The 18,473-nt window shown below is 38.1% G+C and overlaps 1 non-coding gene across 1 annotated transcript; it reads right to left on the bottom strand.

Moving 5' to 3' along the window:
* Window positions 1-7,774: 7,774 nt before the first annotated feature.
* LOC113935230 lies at window positions 7,775-7,917 on the bottom strand. Its single transcript, XR_003523970.1, has one exon. It is a non-coding gene; the product is annotated as a U4 spliceosomal RNA (small nuclear RNA).
* Window positions 7,918-18,473: the final 10,556 nt, after the last annotated feature.

The raw sequence follows: 18,473 nt of genomic DNA, 5'->3' as shown, positions 1-18,473 counted from the left end.
AAGAAGGCCCCTATCCCTGCTTGGTGTCACATTCTATTATAGGGGTCCCCTTGCAGGACTGCGTGAGACTCGATGTTTCATCAACCTTTACGAAGGCAGTTCATTAGGGGTTTCCTTTAGCTTCCTTGTTCCATAGGACTCAGATATAATGAATCCTGTGGGGGCTGTGGGTGGAGATAAATCCAACGGCCACCACACTGGTCCCAGAATGATAGTACCCTCCATTGGGCTGCTCCTTCTTCCGTTCTTCCCTGAGGCCTCTGCAGGGAAACTCCTCATGCCTTTGTACAAAAAGGCATCTGGCTGGCCTGCCCCATATTTGTCAGACGTATCTGGACATGTCTGAATGCACATTTAGGCTCATGCTGAGACCCATGTTATATGTTTATAAAGCTCTTATAGTGTTTGGTGCACAGTAGAAACTTTTAAAGTGTAGATATCTTTCCTTGTCCTGAAATCACATCATACATTGGGGTCATGGAAGTTTTTACAGATTTTCAAGTTCTTTCTTTCTCTCAGATATAAGGGAATTCTCAAGCTAAAGTTTTTTTGTTTTTTTTTGTTGTTGTTGTTGTTTTTTAACTACAGTGTTTTGAATCATGATGAAGGGGTTAGATTTTCATGCTTATTTGCCCTAGTTACTAGTTCTGAGAAGGCTTACAATAGGCTTGAACCTAAGAGAGGATTGTTTAAAATTATTTCTTCTTGAAGACATAATTGGCCCTTAATTGTTCTCAAAATGTCATGTTATGTCTCAAACAAGATGACTTCAGAGAAACTTCAGAGTTTCACTCGTTTTGGCTAAGTTTGACTGAGGTAGTAAATGACGGTTTCACGTGCCCATCATGGGTTGGCTGGGACTCCATGTCTACATCATACCAGGACCCAGGATGATGGAGCAGCCCCTGTCTGGCACCTGCCAAACAATTAATCCTGTAGTTGATTGGGAGCCACTGAGTGTTTTAAAGCAGGAGAATAACATTGTTAAGTCTGAGCTTGAAATGATCACTCTTATGCTGGAGTGGAAAGAACATGCATAGAACGGATCTGGTAGCAGTAGAACCAATTATAAGGCATGCACCAAGTGTTATGGACAGGGTGTGTAGTAATGGTATCTGCTGAAGGTTGTCTGTGGCACGATGGAGGCACCAGGCTGCGGGTAGGGAGAAGAAAGAATTTGCACCCTTACTCCCAGATGGTCTATTAAAGAGAGAGAAAAGGCAGTCCAGCTTAGTGACCAGTTGCCGTAGAGACAGGCTAACTCCTGGACTGCACGGTGAATGCAGGGCACAACACAAAACCCAACAAGACTTCTGGCTTGTGTAAAATGACCCACCACCCCTGAAATATTTTCGGGTTCTTGGAGAGAGAGAACTGGCCAGCCGGGGGCCTGCAGCAACCGTTTAGCATCTTGGCAAATGAATTTTTGTCGTCTTGCACCTGTCAGTGTCCCAGTAATGTCCTGCTAATCTCTCAGTCTCATTTGTCCCAGGGCTTGCTTTCCGTCGGATGCAACAACTGGCAGCTCAGGCAATTAGGATGGAGAGGCACCCTTTTCGAGATACATACAGGGCTTCATTTTCAGGAAGCTCCCCGGGTTATCTCCTTGGGTTATATTTTTGGCTTTGCCAGCCATCTCATTGAGGCCACCATTTGTAGATATATTCATTGAAATTTTGAGCAAGTCTATGCCTGAGGAGGAAGGGAGCTGAGGGGCCTTAGGTATTTAAATGGGCTCTTTGTAATCTCTCTTTCTCTGTGGTTCACTGAGCAAGCTAGCCTTGAAGCACAGCATTGATCATTCTCCTCACAGCCTCCAGGAGAAGAATGAGCAAGCTGTGAGAGATTTATCTTCAGGCTGGACCCTCCTCCAGCTGTGAGTGACACCGTCAAAGAAAGGCTGTCAGTGCCTCCCCCAAGGTGGGGCAGGGGGTGGGAAGACATAGCCTCCATCAGAAAGTGCTAGAGGTGAGAGAGCCCTCTTGGCTGCCAAACCCCTTCCCCCAAAAAACAAAATGAAGGGGGCCTTGAATAGAAGGGGATCTCGGGAAGGGCAGAGCAGGAAGCACCATCCAGATAATTTGACTGTGGTTCTCCCCTTTCGGTTTTGGGAGCCAGGCGGCAGCCACATCTGCGAGCCTTCAGCTCAGCTCAACATGTCTCTGGTGAGGAGACTTCTCAGATTTCAGGAGCCCTGCAAGGCTTTGGAATGCCTGCCAGTGAGGAATTTGAACATCAAAAGGTTCAAAGGTGGTTGGAAAATCCAATCCTCAAATTGTCGGAAGCAAAACATGTCTTCTCTGTCCTATTTTTATGACTTTAATAGTGACAACCGGTGGTACTAAGAATCCAGGGGAGTCTCAACATTTACCTAGTGGATGCTTTCTTTTAAGGAAATCAACACTGCAGCATTATCTTAATTTTTACAAGCTGGGGAAGGAGGAAAAGTAGTTATTTTATTTGGAGACCCAGAGCAGTTTTTTTGTGATATTCATAATGGAACATTGTAAATCTGGGGAGTCAAGGTTCAAGTGTGGGTCTCTTTGCATTTGACATGTTTTTATTTTGGGTCCAAGTGAAGTATATTTTTAAATAGGCAGGACAATACTTCCTGCCTTCAGTCAGAGATAATACCAGACTGAGATAATATTCTGAGACAGCAAGTTGCATTTCAACTTAAGATAAATATGCCTCCAGTAAAATTTCACTCATTGTGGCTTTAAAACATGTCATGTCCAAGGTCAATTAATTGTACTTGCAACTTAAAGCCAATCAGGAGGACGAGCTAACATCAAGGGTTTCTTTTTTTTTTTTTTCAAAATGAAAATTTATCCTCAGTTAGTGTTTTTTTTCCCCTATGTTGTCTCTAAAAAAAAAAAGTGCATGCATTATTCAAAAATCAGAAAGAAAAGAAAGAATGGATTAGCAGTGGAACATGACAATGTACAAAGACATTTAAAATAAGTTTTTCCTAAATGGAAATGTATCAACTGAAGAAGCTTTCCATAGCACCTGGGACCTTGAAATTTAATCTGAGAGTCTGCTTTGAACAAAATGAGCCTCCTGAATGAGCAGACTTCAGACTAATGCACCTCACTCAGCACTTATTTTTGAGAACCTTTTGGAAAGATATATAAGAAAACAAGGTATAGACGCTGGCCTCAAGGAGGTTACAGCCCAAGGGGCTTTGATTTTAAGGTGGATAACTGTGCTTCCTTTTCTCAGCTTCCTCTGTCCCTCAGTTTGATCATTTATAACACTGGAATGAAAACATCTCTTATCTTCCTCCCTGGGTACTTTGAGAATTGGGGGAGGGAGGGAGGAAAGAAGAGAAAGAGGAGGGGGTGTTGGGAAGAATTTTGAATAATTTTGAATTATTAAAAGGTTCTCTGTGGTCGTTGATAGTTGTATCCTACTTTTAAAACCGGACAAGGGAGTCTTTTTGTGAGGTAGCCAGTGTAGTACTCTTATGAGAAATGCCCCTTGTATTATTCCTTTTCTGTGGTTGCCTAGAAACAATAATAATCTGATTTTCCTGGCCCTCACTCTTTTGTCTTCTCCTCTGCCTTTTGAGGGCCTGATTCAAAACTGCCGTAGCTGAAGATGTGTCTGTGGTCTATGTGGCACTTTGGGTATGAGCACCCTCTATGTGCCAACTTTGAGCTGGGCATTTTCATATTCATCATCTCATTTAATCCTCTCAGAAACCCTATGAAGTAATACTGCTCTCATTTTATGTAAAAGGAAACAGAGAAGTTAAGGAATTGTTCCAAGATCAAGATCATAAGCTAATAAAGAGTGGGGTTGGATTTCAAATTGTCTGCTTTGGTTTTGATTTTCAAGTAGACATGAAAGCATGTTCCAGTCCTGGGTTCTTCCTGTGAATCTCTGAGCTTCTCACCTGTTCTTATTCCTTGACCTATTTAATAATGTATGTCTGTTGCCCAATCTCAAACCAGGCTCTGGGATACTTGTGGGGTGTGACTAAAGGGTCCGGTGACTTGAGTTCAAGTCTCAAGTCTAGGACTCACTAAGCTGAGCCCTCCTTTTCTCATTTTCAAAATGGTGGTACTCACATGCATCTCTTTTGAGGATTTGATAAGAGAATGTATGTTAGAATGCAGTCAGGGCACCTGCCCTGTTAGTAGGTACCCAGAAATCTCCATTTGCATCTGAATTTTGATTCCAGTCTCTTTTGAGACTGGTCCAGAACTAGTTGTGTTCTGTGAACTAAGGGTGTTTTGTGACATGTTTGGTGTCATGGCTGCCTAGCTTCCCCAGGGCTTCATATGTAGACAAGTCTGCTAGAAGATGGTGTAGCTTCAAATAAAATGGTTCACTGAAAAATACATTAGAGTCCCTCTAGGTCAGTGGTTTTCCCAATTGTTTTTATTACTGGATTCCTATTTTTAAAACAAATCTGAAAAAGAATCACATTATGCAAAACTGACAAAAGGAGTTTCTCTACATGGAGAGATGCAAGGAAGCTCAGAGCTGGTCAGCTCAGATGCTCATCACAAAGCTTCCCCCTCCATAACTCTGAGGTTGTTCAGAGCACTGTTTGAAAAGCACTGATACATCCAACAATCTTATTCTATAGATGAGGCCCAGGAAGAGTTACTTACTAGAAATAATCCAACCAAAACCAAGGCATCATCTGTAACAGCTTGGCTTGATCTTATATTCAACTGTAGAGCAAGGTGATAGAAAAATTGATGTGTTCTATTTCTCTTCATAAGGGATTTAAAAATCTTTTTTCCTTTCTCTGTGTTTCTTGGAGATTGTATAATAATGACTGTTTGCCTAGGCCACAAAAGAGAAAAAAGTGGAATATCTGAAAAAGATGTTTGTAATTCATCTTTAAGAAAAAAGTTACTCAGTATGTATCAAGAACCTGAAAAATGTGCACGGCCTTTGACCCAGTAACTTCTCTTCTGGAAATTTATATAAAGAAACTAATTTTAAATACAAAAAGTGATTTATGCACAAATGTTTATCACCATGTTACTTATATTAGAATAAAAACTGTAAATCACCTGTATAGTCAACATTAGGTAGAATGGTTGAGTAATAATAGCCCTTTAGCTCAGTGGAATATTATATAGCAATTAAAATTGATTTTATATATGAAATACTTACAGATAAAATTAACAAATATGTTCAAAATCTATATACTGAGGGGAGCCTGGGTGGCTCAGTCAGTTAGGTGGGAGACTCTTGGTTTTGGCTCAGGTCATGATCTCATGGGTCATGGGATCAAGCCCCGCATCATCAGGCTCCATGCTCAGTGGGAAGTCTGCTTAAAGATTCTCTCCCTGTGCTCCTCCCCCGCTCGTGATTGCACACGCGTGCTCTCCCTCTCTAAAATAAATAAATCTTTAAAAAAAGAAAGATCTATATACTGAGACCTACAAAACATTGCCGAGATCAATTAAATAACAAAATCAAGGAGAGATCTACCATCTTCGTATCAGAAGATTCAATATTATTATTATTATGTGAATTTCTCAAAGTTGGTCAGTAGAGTCAATGAAATCCCAATCAAAATCCTGGCAGACTTAAAAAAAAAAACAAATTAGTTCTATGATTGACTTAAAATTTACATGGAAATGCAGAAAACAGAATAGCCAAAGCAATTTGAAAGAAGTTGGAGGGCTTACAGTAGCTGATCTCAAGACTTCTTATAAAACTACAGCCATCAAGACAGTATGATGTTAACATAAGAATAGACATATAGTAGTGACACCACAATAGTAGCTGCAAAATTAAAGAACAGAAGAAACAGATTTTTATTCAGCAAAACTGGATTTTGAAAACATTTTTTAAAAAGTATTACTGAGAAAAATGTCTCAGAGTCCTGTATAAACCAGATTCTTATGAATCATGATTACAAATGTGTACTCTTGAGTCAGTTTGAGATCTTAATGGATTTTGGTCTTGTCTTTAGAAATCCAAATAGCTTAGGGACATCCAAAAGTTGAGAAACAAGATCCCTCTGTATTGCAAAGATAAGATCAAATAAGCAAGTTTGTTTCCCCAGGAAAGTCACATTTCACATTATATCTCATCTCAGGGTGATTTATTCAAATCCTCCCAATCCAAGGTCTCTTGCTTACTGCACATAGGAACAAACACTGTACAGTTTTACAGAAGAGCAACATGAAAATGTTATTAAGGGAGATGTATGTGTGTGTGTTTAATTTTAAGTAGTCCATTTAAAGTTTTAAAGTTTTTGGTATGTAAAAATCTCAGCAGCATAGCAAAGTATAATCTTTGGGCTATATAACTTCATTCAATTCACTCTATTTATATAACTACCTAGGGTTAACATCAAGCATATTTTTTCAAAACGTCTTCTAATTCCAGGTTTGCAATTCAACTGAAAAAAAAAAAAGGCACCTAAGAACATTTATGACTTAAAAAGTTTTCTTTTCTTGAAATAAAAACTACTGCTGGAGACCTCTCCTTCCATATCTTATCAGCTCAACTACCTAGTGTGATCTGAATCACCCAAACCTTACTTAAAAAAAAAAAAGAGAGAGAGAGAGAGAGAGAGAAGAAAAACCTTTGGTAAAGTAGGTTCCTTTGATCCTTTTCTGCTACTTACGAAAACTCACATTGTATGTTTAACACATTCCCAACAAGCCAGGATAATGAAGCACATGGGACACTGAGACTTAATTCCATGTCTGTTTCTTTATTTAAGAAAAAAAAAAAAAAAAAACATGCTCTGTGGGCTGAAGGAAGAATGGAGTAGACTAGGTAGGAGCGAACAGTAAGAACTGGTTGTGATTGCCAAGCTGGGAGATATCATTAAAAAGCAAACTGGGGAGCTCCGGTTTTAGATCTGAGGAGATTATTGATTCAAATCCTTTAAGGCATTCTTCAAAGGACTTCTTAAAAAGTTGTATTGTCTGAGGAGTTTGGGGTGAGTGGGAGTGTGTGAGTGTGAGTGTGTGTGTGTGTGTGTGTGTGTGTGTGTGTGTGTGTTATACAAGGGGGAGATTAGTGGTTGGGAGGGCCGTGCCTACATGAGGTACTGGGTGATGAGTTGTATGCATGGATTGTGATTATCTTGAGAGTTGGTCTGAGTAAATACAGGTAATTGCATAACAGGTTTTCTGGGTACTGACGTGCATTTTTGGTTCCTTGAATAGTCAGCTTCTGTAGCTATAACCAAGGCCCTCCATGAGTTGGACTTCCTTCTCCTCCTTCAGCTCCTCAGAGTGCTGGAGCTAAGTGCCGTCAGATCACACATGTCTGGGTTCAAACACAGGCTGACTTACCAGCCACGTGACGCTGGGTACCTTAGTGAACCATGCCAAGTCCCAGTTTCCTCATAAGTAAAATAAGAATCATAATATCTACATCATAGTGTTGCTGGATTAAATTAGATTGTCACACATGTTAAATGTTCAGTATGGGTCAGCTCTGCAACTCACAGACATTTTGATTTGGTCGATATTTGAAAGCTTTCTGTGTACTAGGTATACACCGTTCTTCCAATCTGAACATCAGGTGCTGTATTAGTTTGGTGGGGCTGCTGTAACAAAATGACACACACAGACTGAGGGGCTTAAGCAACAGATTTATTTACTTATTTTCTCACAGTTCTGGAGGCTGGCAATCCAAGATCCAGGGCGCTGGCAGGGTTGATGGTTTCTCCTGAGGGCTGTCTCTCTCTCTCTCTGACTTGCAGATGGCCCCATTGTCACTGTGTCCTCACATGGCCCTTTCTCTGTCAAGTATCCAGGGCACCTCTTCGTCTTCTAAGGACACAGGGATCATTTCTATAGTTTGTTACTAAGGACACCAGTCCTATTGAATTAGGTCCCTCCCCAGTGGTCTCATTTTCAATTAGCAATAATCGTGCCTCGGATAAACCCAATGACTACGATACTGCCACTGCGCAAAGCTCCCAATGGTCTCATTTTAATTCAATTCCTTCTTTAAAGATCTTACTTCAAAATATGCTTACATTCTGAGGTATTGGGGGTTGGGCTTTCCACGCATGAATTTAGGGAGACACATTTCAACCCATTATAGGTACTAAGTCAGAACCCTGCTTTTTCAAAAGAAGAATTATGAGGACCTAGAATACTTTCTTCTACTTTTCCACTTGGTGATCTCTCCCTTATATTCAGCCCTGCTTAAATAGTTTTTCCTCTACAGAGTTCCTGTTGAATTCACATACACAGCTAGACATAATTTCTTAGATATAATCTGTTGTAAAAGTTAGTATACCACAATCCACCCCATGTAATACATATATATGTGTACACACAATATGTGTATGTATGTATATACATATATGGAGAGAGAAAGAAATGGGTTTTTAATCATCCATATACCCAGTTAGAATGGAAGCTCCATGGGGAAAATGGCTATTTTGATCACTACTGCATCTCTAGAACCTAGAACAGTGGCTTGACACAGTAAGTGCTGTCTCTTATTCTTATTAGCTCAAAGGTCAGAAGCCCCCTCCTAAATGCTCAATAGCTTCTTAAATAAGCAGGGAATATGTCAACTTTATCTTCCTATTCTTCATAACTTACTCAATAAATTCACTGAACAAAATTACGACGGTTTTCACAGGCTGACATTCAGGTCTTCGAAATTATTTGTGTGGACTATAATCAGAGAAGTGAACATGCTTGTTATGATCCAGAAGGAAGGATATATACATAGATCCTTTTGATTATGAAACCATGATTAATGAAAAGAAGGGTTTCTGAGTAAAAATATCGAGCAGAGTTTGGGACCAATTGCTAACAGTGTATTTCTCTCTTTGAGAGTTTCTTTTCTGCACACAAACTTGGTTTGATGGTTTTGACTGACTTGACCATGCCCTGAGGCAAAGAAATATGATAACTATGTACGTAGGGGTGGAGTAAGACCAAATAAAGGGCCATCACAGGGCTCTATCCAATTCTGGCTCTCCACAACTCCCTCTGGGTCAATCCTATAGCTTACACCTGTCCAAGGCAGCAGAAACCTAGACCGTCACATCTGTCAATGGCTGCCCAAATAATTAAAGCCATCTGTGCCCAGTGTCCCAACACGTCTCTGAATCAGTACGCAGCTCCATAATTTTGCCAACAAGAAATAACTCCAGAACCACTATGGTTAAATAATTTTTTAAATGAAAGGAAAAGAAACTAAAAAGATAAATTCTCTTTGATTCCTCTTGACCACATCGACAAAAGGTCCCATTAAATACAGCAGCTGAGATGTTAGGGAAGTCTTCAAGATGGAGATTCTAAATCTCCAAATTGAGTTAGAGGTCAGTGCATGTATATGCCTGAATTGTTTTGTTCACAGGGAATCCAACCTACCTCTCTCTTTGTGCATCTAGTGATGAATGTGTTGACTGATTGGAATGCAGCCAAATGCTATTTCATGTTGAGTCTTCTCCTCAGGGTATTATGAGGCCGCGCAGGGCAGTGTGAGACAGAACAATGAATGGTTAAGAGCTCAGGCTCTCTAGTCAAACACAACCAAGTGGGAGTCCAAGCCTTGTCACTCTCTTGACCTTGGGCAAATTACTTGGCCTCGCTACATCTGTTTCTTCATCTGTAAAATGGAAATGATAATAATACCTACTTCATTAGTTATAGCGAAGATTACATGAGAAAATGCATGTTATACACTTAGCAGACCACTTGGCACATGGTTGGTGTGCAATAAACGTTAGTTACTATGGTTTTTGTTACTGTGGTTGTGAAGACTCCCAGGTCACACAGCCCCCTGCTTTCAGTAGACTTACAAAGGATGACTGGAAATGGGCTCCCGATTCTATTTCACATTCAATAGAATTGCTGTATTATTCCACTGGACTTGGTAACTGATAAAGTCTCTGGGATGAGAAGGTAGAAGTAACTCGGAAGCACCTACCTTTGATTAATCAATTAGTAAACAAATATATAAGACACTTTCTATCTGCTAACTGTGTTAGGTACATTTTCTCTCCAACTATTGTTTATCCTCAGGGGAACCCTATGAGGTAGCTGTTTGTGAATGTCTCCCCTCTTCCGTAGGTTAGCTTGCTGGCTTTTCAGTGTCCACACACCTCTAATACCATCAAAGCAGTGACTATATTGTATTCATATGTTTTTTGTTTGCCCAGAACTCTTTGGTTGGTTCATCTCTCTTTACCCATTCTACAACAATCCAATTCAATCTCTCTTTACCCATTCTACAATAATCCAATTCAATCCCTTCGGGATTTAGCCCCATCATTCCTGGGGCTAAAGGGAGGTAATAAAGATTCAGGTCTAGATACAGAGATTGCTGTGGTATGGCCAACTTATTTCTCAGAGATTCACATTGAGGGAAAGAGGGTCTCTTTTTTTCTTGAGATTGCAAGAAGTATATTCATGGAAACTTGAGAACTTGAAAGTTACATATATTTACCACTTGCCTAGAGCATACTTAAAAATAAAGACAACACAGAGAAAAGGAGAGAAAAAGAGAGACTGAGATTTAATAACGTCTTTGAAACCCCTGGATGCAGATGTTCCTGAAACTAGTTATGTAAGGCAATAAATTCTCATTGTCTTGGGCTAGTTTAAGTTGAAATCCTACTAATACAGTTCTAGCTAACAGTTGGTTCTGTGGAATCCCATGCTGCTTTATCACACTGTGTAAGAATATTATGTTTGAACAAAGGATATTTCCTTTTTGTGCAAATGGCTTTTCTATACACTAGCCTTATTGGGGATCAGTAATATTCTTCTCCTAAATAGGTTAATCTAACTCCTATATTTAAATGTACAAATGTCTTTAAAATGTTTACATATTTTTAGCACTTGTTTTTATTTATCTCTTCCCTAGATTTCAAATTCATTTCATAGTGAAGCAACTTTATAATTTGTGAAAAAAACATGTAATACTTGTGTTAAGGTAACTTTAATATGGTGAGAGAAGTATTATTTTTGGTATTCAAAGACATATGATGGACTATTGGCTCTGTGACTTTGTAGTTGCATGAGCTTGGGTAAATTGCCTAGCTTCTTGGAGCCTCAGTTTCCTTATCTATCAATAGTAGGTATCTACCTACTTCACAGGGTTAACACAGAGTTAAATGAGATCGTACTTGCAAAACTGGGCAAGAACAGTTTTTGCTAAACCAGTTTAGCTTGGTGTCTAGTGCCATTATCAGGGATTTTATGAGTATCATTATACAATGATACTCATAAAAGATGGTGATCATTTTCCTCTTTGGGAAATTTTTTTTAAGGTATAAGGATGTTCAAAGAAGAAACAATAATCCATACTCTCTCCTTGCCTTCTCAAAATGAATCCCTGTCAACATTTTTGGGATATTTGCATCTTTTTAAAGTATTTTTATGTATTGATTTTTAAATTTATGCAAACAATAAATCAGTTGTAACTTAAAACTTTTAGACCATTATAGAAGAAGCTATAGTCTCCTGAAATCTCCTGTCTCCATATTGATGTCCTCCCACCAAACAGTGCTAAGAGTATACTCTGATGAATTTGTCTAATGAAAGACTTTCCAAAATTCTTTATAATTTTCATACGTATCTATGTATTGGAAGAAATATAAAATACTGGTTTCTCATTATTTTTGTGAGTGATTCATGTTAATATGTGGAAATCTACTTGATTCCTTTGAACATTTTATAGTAATTCTTTGTGTTCATGGAATTGCTTTCATCTGTTTCTCTGTGGATAAGTATTAAAAAATTTTTTTCATATTACAAACAATATTACATTATATCTTTTGTGTGTATGTGCAAGTCTTTATCCAGAATAGATATGTAGAAAGAAATTGTGGGGTAATCTAATAGATACCACCATCTTGCCCTTCAGATTGATTGTACTAATTTCAAGGTCATGAGCAGCTACGTTTAATTTTACTCTCCCCACCCCCAGCCCTGCCCTTGCTTGTGTACACTTGATATTATCAAACTTTTTAATCTTTGTCAAACTGGTAGCATAACGGTAATTCATTGCTATTTTAATTTATATTTTCTGATTACTAATGAGGCAGATCCATTTTTCATAGGGCAATTCTGATTTCATCTTCTGTAATTACCTGTTTGCATCCCATAAACTATATCATTGGGCTTTTAGACTTTTTAAATAGATATGTAAGAATTATTTGAAAGCTTTAGATGTTTATCCTTGGTCTGTTTTGTATCTGAATATTTTACAGCTGTGACTATTTCCTCCCAGATTGTCAGCTTTTACCTTTGTTCATTTTCAAATTTCATTCTTTTTCTATTTTTGCTGCATATAACTGATTTTAAGAAACTCTCCTCAACTCCAGCATCTTGTTATTGTCCTTCATTATCTTGGCATAAAATTAGAATTATTTTCCTAAATATGGGCCTTTAATTCAACTCGATTTTATTTTTGCCTGTGCATAAGACAATCTTTTTGATTCCCATTCTATACCATTGATCTACCTGCCTGTTCTCGAAACAGTGCCACACTGTTTTAAGTACTGTGGCTTCGTTGTATGCCTTGATTTCTGGGATGACAGAAATGATAAACATGACTTTTATTGTATTTGTAATGTTTTTTATAGGCAGAAAGAAAAGTTAATGAGCTCAGCTGTGTGCTGAGCACAATGGGAGGCCTTTTCATATTTTATCTCATTTTATCCTCATGTCAGCCCTGTGAAGGAAGTGGTATTGACTGACTTGCAGATGAGAAGACAGAAGTTCAGTGAAGATACCTAACTTTCTCAGGGTCACATAGCTTGTAGGTAGTGAAGATTTGAGTTCAGGTCGGTCTGACTCTAAAATTCAACCCTTTCCTTAACATCTCCCACATTCCCGGATTCAGACCACCCGTAAGGAAAACAGTAATATCTGCCGATTCCTTTCATTTTTTTAAGCTGTTTTATTCTGCAGATAAGATTCTTAATATTGCAGGAAGCTGAGAGATGAGGCTCTACTTTAATCAGCTATGTATAAGTTATGTTGAGGACAAGAAAGATAAAGAGAAGCAGAGCCTTTGGTGAAGTTGACCAACTATTTTTTTATTTTAAGGAACAGTACAGTCCTGACCCCACCCCCACCTCTTAGCCTTAAGTTTTCTTACTCCTGCTAATTAGTTCCAAATGTTCTTCAGTCTTCTGTCTTCTCCTCTAGACAGAAACCTAATGCCAGCAGTGGGTACCAAGCCTTCCCTTTGGCCTTTGCTCCTTATGGCCTGGTCACTGCCTTCAGCAATTAGTAAATCATGGACAATTTCAGCTGTCACACAGTCTTGGATTTGACTCTGACCCCTCTCTGGAATCTGAAGTCTCTTGAACCAATCTGCCATTTTACCACATGGGCTTCCTTCCTGGAGAGGAGCATGAAAAAGACTTTGTCCTGGTGCTGCAGAGGTTCCTGGCTGCAGATTGCCCACTTGGGCTTTAAAATCTTTCCAGTTTTTACCTGAGAAGCAGGTAGTTCAATTTATCAGGTTGTTCACTTTGCCACGGAATAGGAGAAGTTGAGACTTTCTCCCTTTTCTTTTAAAGAAGAATGAGGACCTGTCTCTGTTGATTTATGATCTTGGAAAGAGGAGAAGGGCACAAGATAAAAGAAGAGATGAGGAATGCTATGATAGAGTGGGTAACACCTAAGGAGTCTCCCCTGCCTGGAGACAAGAGAGATCTTACAGGCTATTGAAGACAGGCAGGGGTTTTTATTTATTTATTTATTTTATTATTTTTTTTTTTCAACTCTTAAAATGTGAAACTACATCTACTCTGACTTTTCCATGCTGAGGACTTTGATGTCCCACCTAGCTGGTAGCTGAGTCTTAAGGAAGGATTTCTGAACATGGAGAAGCTTTTCTTCCCTGAATGTCTCAGTTCCATTTCCTGTAGCATGATTGAGGAAGGCTGATGAGTAAAAACATGTTCTTGTATTTTTAGACGACAAGGAAATGATTGAAATTATTGCATATGAAAAACCAAAACACTTCACAGGGAAGGAAGTTTATCATTCAGACCCAACCTGACTTTGGCCCGGCCAGATCCTTTTGCAATTTGACTTACATCTTGACTAGTCCCTTTGCATCTGAATCCTATGAAATACACACAGATTAAGAGCGCAGAGCCACATAGATGGGAATGGGAAAGAAGAAGATGGGGAGGCCAGGAGAGCAGAGTTATAAGAGAGAGTTATAAGAGAGACCACATGCCCTTACTTGCCAACTGATTTTGGAGAACAGCCAACCATTAAATGCAATGATCACACTGTCATACTGCTGAATTCAGGAGATTGTGATCACATCACTGAACAAACTGTTTTTGTCCACTCAGAACACTGTAGAGTCTAACCTTGAGAAAGGTTGAGGACATGCCATATAACACAGTATCTAAGAAGCACTGAATGTGTAGCTGAGTCAGCCTGCAAGAATGAGAATCAACTTAACTGCATTCTAGTTACAGCTTTGCCCTTTCCTAGGTTATCCTAGGTGGTTCTTCCCCATTTTGGACTATGGGTTTCTAATAAATAAAGTGATGAGTTAAAAAAAAAACAAAAAACATAAGTTCTAACATCCTTTCAAGGTGAAAAGGAATATGGAAATCTTGACAAATACCTGTTAGCTGCAAAGTATCATATTTCCTTGTGCCGGGGAATCATAGATGAGTGATTATTGCTAAGCATGAAGTAGTGCAAATGGAAAAGCCATCAAGGAGTCAGATTAGATTAGTCCTCCCAGTCATTGATCCTTGTTCAAATTCAAGAAGAAAGTGTGAAGCCAGCATTGAATTCTCTGTGGTCAGAGCCTCTGCTTATGGTCTCCATTAGCCAGTTGAAGAAAATCCCTTTCCTACCTCAGATTTAATTGGTTCCCAGGCACTGTAGTCCCCCAGTGCCATCGTTATCTCGTTCAGTATGAGCTCAGGTGCATTTTCTGTGTATGCTTGAAGCTAACTACACAGCTCTAGTCACCGGAAGCAACTTTTATAGGACATATTCCCCAAATATGTTCAAAGAGAAGGATTGGAATTTTGAGAAACTTAGCTTTCTTGAGGTATGCTTGGGAATTATCACATCTTAAAAAAATATTTTTTTAAAAGAAGAGGAAGAAAACCTTTGTGGAAGTGAAAATTAATGATCTGTAGTCCTGGGGGTTTTCTTCTAGTAATGTCCAAGTAAGCTAATATCAGACTACTTTTCTACAGATAACAACTATAAATTCCAAAATAAAAATATAAAAAGTAACAATCTAAAGGCTTAAGAGTAAACAAACAGGCAGATTTTAAAGGTAAGTTCATATCTGGAAAAAGAGAATAGCACTTGGTGATTTTTCTTCCTTTTGTGTGTATCTCTGTATGTATGGTTTTTAACCAAAAGACAGGTCCTAGTCTGTGCCATTCAGGTTGGCTAAAATGCAAATATAACAGCTGGAATTGATCTTTCTCGAATAACCAGTAAACAGAGTTCAAGGCAACCATAGGTGCTAGAAAGTGAGGGTTAGGGGGAATATTAGAAAGGAGAGAACCAGGGAAGGAAGCCTTAAGTTCTGTGCATAACTTTACCCAGATATCTGGTTGACTTTTGAACCGTGCATGCACAAAACAGATTATAAGCCAACTAGTTAAGGCTAAATAACTGGACTGTGATTTAAGTTACAGCCCAAGGACAGAGTTGCAGTTTGAGGCCATGTTAATTGCCTGCTTAAAGAAGTCAACACTCTTTCTTTCTTTCTTTCTTCTTTTTTTTTTAAGATTTCATGTATTTATTTGGCAGAGAGTGAGCGAGAGACGGAACACAAGCAGGGGGAGTGGGAGAGGGAGAAGCAGGCTTCCCGCTGAGCAGGGAGCCCGATGTGGGGCTCGATCTCAGGACCCTGGGACCATGACCTGAGCAGAAGGCAGACACTTAACCGACTGAACCACCCGGGAGCCCCAGGAAGTCAACACTCTCTGGAAGAACACAAGAGTCTCTATAGTATGACAATCATAGTATCCATGATATAATCCAAAATTACTCAGTATATAAAAAAGAGTAGAGGAAATACAGATGACAGTAAAAATATGAAAACAAATTCATCCCTACTGGCAATAAAAAAAAAAAGCCAAAAATATAAATTAATTTTAACTTATCAAATTAGCAGAGGTTTTTAAAATAACCTATGCTAGTGGGGGACCTGAGTGGCTCAGTCAGTTAAGTGTCTGCCTTCAGCTCAGGTCATGATCCCAGAGTCCTGGGATTGAGCCCCACATTGGGCTCCTTGCTCCACGTGGGGCCTGCTTCTCTGTCTCCCTCGGTCTGCTCCTCCCCCTGCTTGTGCTCTCTCTCTCTCTCTCTGTCAAATAAATAAATAAACACTTAAAGAGTGATGTTGGCCATCTTTTCATGTACCTGTTGACCATCTGTATGTTTTCCTTGGAAAAATGTCTATTCAGATCTTCTACCCACTTTTAATCTGATTTTTTTTTTCTATTGAGTTGTATGAATTCTTTTTTTTTTTAGATGCTCATAGGTCTTTTTTTATTTTTTTTAAAGATTTTATTTATTTATTTGAGAGAGAGAGAATGAGAGATAGAGAGCATGAGAGGGAGGAGGGTCAGAGGGAGAAGCAGACTCCCCGCTGAGCAGGGAGCCCGATGTGGGACTCGATCCCGGGACTCCAGGATCAAGACCTGAGCCAAAGGCACTCGCTTAACCAACTGAGCCACCCCGGCGCCCCTGAGTTGTATGAATTCTTTATATATTTTTGGATATTAACTCCTTAACAGATATATCATTTGCACATATCTTTCCCCATTCACTAGGTTGCCTTTTCATTCAGTTGATGAGTTTCTTTGCTGTGTGAAAGCCTTTTAGTTTGATGTAGTCCCACTTGTTTATTTTTGCTTTTGTTGTCTTTGCTTTTGGAGTCAGATCCAAAAATTCATTGCCAAGACTGATGTCAAGGAGTTTACTTCCTATGTTTTCTTCTAGAAGTTTCATGGTTTCAGGTCTTACATTTAAGTCTTTAATCCATTCTGAGTTCATTTTTGTATATGGTGTAAGATGATGATCAGTTTTCATTCATATGTATGTGGCTGTCCAGTTCTCCCAACGCTATATAAATATAAATATATAAATATTTATTAATATTGAATATATTAAAATTAAAAATTAAAAATAAATATATAAATAAATAGACTATCTTTTCCCATTGTATATTCTTGCCTCCTTCATTGTAAGTTAATTGACCATATTTGTGTGGGTTTGTATCTGGGCTTGTCATTCCATTGATCTATGTGTCTGTCTTTATGCCAATACCATACTGTTTTGATTATTGTAGCTTTGTTACATAGTTTGAAATGAGGGAGCAAGAGGCCTCCATCTTCAAATACCCATTGTGTTTTGTTTTAATTAAGTGATAATAATTTTGTTTTTGGAGAGGATTCCAAAAATAATTTTTTATCATTGTAAAAAGAAATATTAAGACAATTGAAGAAGTTAGAAAACAGGAAGCAAATATCTCTTCTTTGTCTTGCTCCTCAGACATAATCCTGCACTCTATATTAGTAAGTAGATAGGTTAGTAGGTAGAAAGATGGATGGATGGATGAACAGTTAGTTTGGGGATAAATGGAATCATACATTATACTTAGGAGTGTGATAAAAAATAATTCTAAAGTTATTCTAATGGAATAAACAGAATAGTTAGAAAACTTTTAAAAGAAAATATAATGGAGGAGGAAGGGGCCTTCTAGAAACTAAAATAATTATAATAAATTTAAATATTGAGATATTACCTGATTATTACCTGCATTTTTCATAAAATTTAGTATATTGCCAACACTTTTCCATGACAATAAATGTGAATCCACATATCATTTTAATTGTGCCTAGTTTCTATTTTACAAATGCTCTTAATTTTAAAAATGCTCTATGGAATGAATATTTAGCTTGGTTCCCAGATTCACTATTATAAGCAATGCTTTAATAAATGTCTTTCTATTCATATTTTTGAAAGTTTTCTCATGATTTCCTTAGAAACAGATTTGCTGGATCAAAGTCATGTTTTAAAATTTTGATATAAATTGCCATTTTTCTTTCAGAAGTAGGCTGATTTATATATTTCTACCAGCATTTTGTAAGAGTGCTCATTTTTCTGCATTTTACTAACTCTTGATATTATAAATTTTGTAAATTGTTACCAATAGGTGAAAAACATTTCCTTGTTTAGATTTGAATACTTGATTATTTATTGTTTTGCATCTTTTCATATGCTTATTAATCTTTCAAATTTGCTTTTCTAGTTCATATCTTTTGACTATTTATTTTACTTTTTAGCAAAATGATACATATGCACAGTTTAAAAATTCCACTATGACAACAAGGATTATTAGCAAAAAATAGAATTTCTCTATCTTTCTTCCCCTCCCCAACCTGGTATGCAAAGGTAACTGTGCTCAACTTTTTAAATGGTTTCTTCTAATATTTAATTTATTTAATTTTATGTTTCTGAATTATATGCTTCTTTACTACTTCTTCA

This window comes from Zalophus californianus, chromosome 13 (assembly GCF_009762305.2).
Source record: "Zalophus californianus isolate mZalCal1 chromosome 13, mZalCal1.pri.v2, whole genome shotgun sequence".
Lineage (NCBI taxonomy): Eukaryota > Metazoa > Chordata > Mammalia > Carnivora > Otariidae > Zalophus > Zalophus californianus.
Note: the sequence above shows the minus strand (reverse complement) of the source record. Positions and strands in the feature narration are given on the sequence as shown.